Raw genomic sequence first — 4,041 nt, forward strand, 5'->3', positions numbered from 1 at the left:
CTCATTATTGATATCCTGTGTCTATTACTTTTATTTTATTTTATTTGAAATTAATTTTTATTGGGTATTTTATTTACATTTCAGATGTTATCCCCTTTCCCCATTCCTCCCACCCAGAAAGCCTCTATCCCATCCCCCTCCTCCTGCTTCTATGAGGGTGTGCTCCCACCACACACTCACTTCCACCTCCCCAGTCTCGAATTCCCCCACACTTGGCATCCAGCCTTCATGGGACTAAGGACCTCCTCTCCCACCTATGCCTGACAAGGCCATCCTTCCCTGCATATACATATTTCACATGTCTAGAAAGAATAATGGAATGTACATCTACCTTGTGATTAATAGTCTCTCTAGATGTATATATATTCTGTTTTACCTACTCATTATTGATATCCTGTGTCTATTACTTTTAATGTTCCATCATAGCTTAAATGTCTATATGTTTTACATGTATCTCATATATATGTATATATATCTCATATTATAGAAAATACAGGCGTTCACAGTGACATCTATACAGAATGCACACTTAGTATGCCTGTATTGCATTTGAGTCTCATGCCTTAGAAAACCATTCCTACTGATTTAAATTGTCTCATTTTGTAATTATCACCTAAAACAGTAATGATGAGCACAGAATGTTGATCACATTTGCACAACTCAACAAAAATCATCAGTCTGGGAAAAAAACATCACAAAAGGAATCCAAAAAGCTGAGGTGTCAGTCTCACAGTACATGATTTTACTGTGCTCTATTTTGCAACTATCCATGTTTTAACTCATAATTCTAATGGAATCACAGTTTTAATTCATGATAATCTCATTATTTTAATCAGCAAAATGTCTTTTACAATTCATCTATTTTTATGTTTATTTTTCCAAGAAATCTTACATCACAAGAATCTGGAATTAAAGCCATGGATACAGTGAGAGATCATTAGTGTTCTTTCCACACTTTATTAATTGCATAACACTTAATATGGTCCTAAATGATCTTCTGGTTCAGTTCCCATTCGATTTCAACCCTTTGTGAACTCCCCTCTAAGTTTAAAGAACTAACTGGTAGGTATCATGACAAACACTATTTTTCTTTTCTTTTTGTGGATGAAGGAAGCAAGTTCCTTATGGCTTTTCCATCCACCCATGTTGTTAATTTACCTACCTCCTCTACCTTCTGTATTTATCTCCCTCATCCTTACCTGAAAAGCCACTCATTTTTCCAAATTCCTTATCAGATCAATTGTATTCTGCTATTTCCCTGTACATGTATGTATGTATGTATGGAAACTATGCAAAAATTAGTGGGTGAGACCATCCTATAAGATTTCCTTATATCTGATACTATAAACCACACATTTAATTTTACAAGATTTTTGCTCCTAAAAAGCTTAACCTAGTAAATGAATGGATTTATTCCAATTGCCAGAGTCAAACATTTAATTCTCTCAGCAACATGTATTTATCATAACTACACAGTGATGTTCTGTCTTTTAAAAGTTCCAGGATAAAAGCTAGGGAGATGATTTAGTGTTTAAGAGCATTTTTACTCTTGGAAAGGACAGGAATTCCCAGGAATGACATGGTGGCTCATAACAATCTATAACTCTAGTTCCAGGGGGTACATTACCCTATCTAACCCAGACATGCAAGTGGCACACAGACATACATGCAGGTAAGTATAAATAAATAAATAAATAAATGCATGCTGTAGGATAATACTTAATTCAAACCTTAGTCTCCAAACTGAAAAAACTATAGCTATAGCACAGTTTTAATTTTAAAATTGTAAATATGTGTAGAATCATTTATTATTACTTATAAATGTTCAATTTATTAATGTAGCACATGTGTTATGAGTCATACAAAAGGATGATGAGGTAAAAGACGGTAATCTAAAATGTTTTCCTTATCTGAAGAATATGCAGCTCCCCACTCTATTTCATATTCATTGTTATGTAAATGTTTATTACATGAAGAAAATGATACTTCTTCTGATTCATCACGTAGAATCTTTCTCTAGGGTTCACTGAAGCTGAGGCTGGACCAGAAAAGACCAGAGCTACCATGGCTACAAACTGAGTTGTTAACATATGCATGCCCTGAGAAAAGTCATTTGTTTTATTTGAACAAAAATTTGCAGTGCTGGGGTCAATCTAAATACTTTGTACATTCTAGGAAAGGGCATGACATGCATGCCCTCAAGCTCTGACTTTTTGTTGCTTGTTTGATTTTTTTTTCTGGTTTTAAGACAAGACCTCACTATATAGCTGATGAAGGCTTGACCTTGCTATGTAGCCCAAGATATTCTCAAATTTATCTTCTTTATGCTTTTGCCTCCTCAGTGACAGAGTTACTGGTTCGCATACCAACCAGACCTGTTCATTTTCATTTAAAATTTAAATATTTATCAGAGATTTGTGTTTGATAACTCTGACAGTTGCACAACAAAAGAATAAAAAGGCCTAAACTAATGTAATGCTAACTAGAAAGTCATAAAATAGAAGAAAACATCAGAGATAAAGTCTACAAAATTGTATAGTGCCAGGGAGAATTGAATCCTTTATGACACACTGACTCTTCACTGTATACACAACTTCCAGTCTGTAGGAGTGTGCAGGTTAGGGCTGCACAGGCTGATGTGGAAACACAGGAACACATTCAGGGCAGACACTGTAGAGGGCAGTTATTGCTCTGATTCTGGATTTCACATTACTTTAAGCTGTAAACTTTAGTACTAAAACTCAAAGTGTATCCATAAACATTCATAATAGTGGAGAACTATGAAATTTATCCAGAGCAAAACACTAAGCAGTCTGTCTGCAGATGTCTGAGGAGACCTGCAGCAAAATAAACCACGAGCTGCTGCATTCACAGATCTACATTCCTCTGAGAAAAATCACTTTACTTTTTCATTGCCATAATATTTGATTTTAGAAATCTTGTTTTATGGTTGTCTCTGTATTCTGCTTTGTGCAGATTTAATAATACAATGAATATACATGAATATACAAATATAATAGATCAGAGGTATCATATTTTTGAACTGTTCTTTGGAAATTGAGTTTAGCACAGGTGTAACTGGAAGCAGACACTGACTAGAATATTACAGTCTCACACGTATGAACCAGTTCTCTGAGATGAACCAACAGCAGCAGAGGTGTCGCTGCAGAGACTGTGATACCCAGACACCCAGATCTTCGACATAAACTGCATGGCATGAGTTTGGGAAAGATATGAAAATGTTAACTGAAAATGTGTGTGTGTGTGTGTGTGTGTGTGTGTGTGTGTGTGTGTGTGTGTGAAATTATTGGACTGCTAGGCCTAAGAATAGATAAATAGCATAGAATAACTTTATCAGCTGAGTGAAAAACTGAGGGTTATATCATTATTGGTTCATGAAAATAAAATGGAGTTTAAGGGAAATGGAGAATATGACTTCTGGTTTTTGCTTGACTTAATGAGATCTGTAGGCTCTGTCTAGTGCACCAGTGAGTTACACAAACTGAAAATTTTGTAATAGTTACAAACATAGACTAATGTTTATATCATGTGTTTTTTGTGGTGTGGATACTCTGTGGTGTGGATACTCTGTGGTGTGGATACTCTGTGGTGTGGATACTCCTCTGTGGTGTGGATACTCTGTGGTGTGGATACTCCTCTGTGGTGTGGATACTCTGTGGTGTGGATACTCCTCTGTGGTGTGGATACTCTGTGGTGTGGAGGATACTCTGTGGTGTGGAGGATACTCTGTGGTGTGGATACTCTGTGGTGTGGATGATACTCTGTGGTGTGGATGATACTCTGTGGTGTGGATACTCTGTGGTGTGGATACTCTGTGGTGTGGAGGATACTCTGTGGTGTGGATACTCTGTGGTGTGGATGATACTCTGTGGTGTGGATGATACTCTGTGGTGTGGAGGATACTCTGTGGTGTGGAGGATACTCTGTGGTGTGGAGGATACTCTGTGGTGTGGATGATACTCTGTGGTGTGGAGGATACTCTGTGGTGTGGATACTCTGTGGTGTGGAGGATACTCTGTG

Source organism: Grammomys surdaster, unplaced genomic scaffold (genome assembly GCF_004785775.1).
Source record: "Grammomys surdaster isolate TR1022 unplaced genomic scaffold, NIH_TR_1.0 125832, whole genome shotgun sequence".
Taxonomy (NCBI): Eukaryota; Metazoa; Chordata; class Mammalia; order Rodentia; family Muridae; genus Grammomys; species Grammomys surdaster.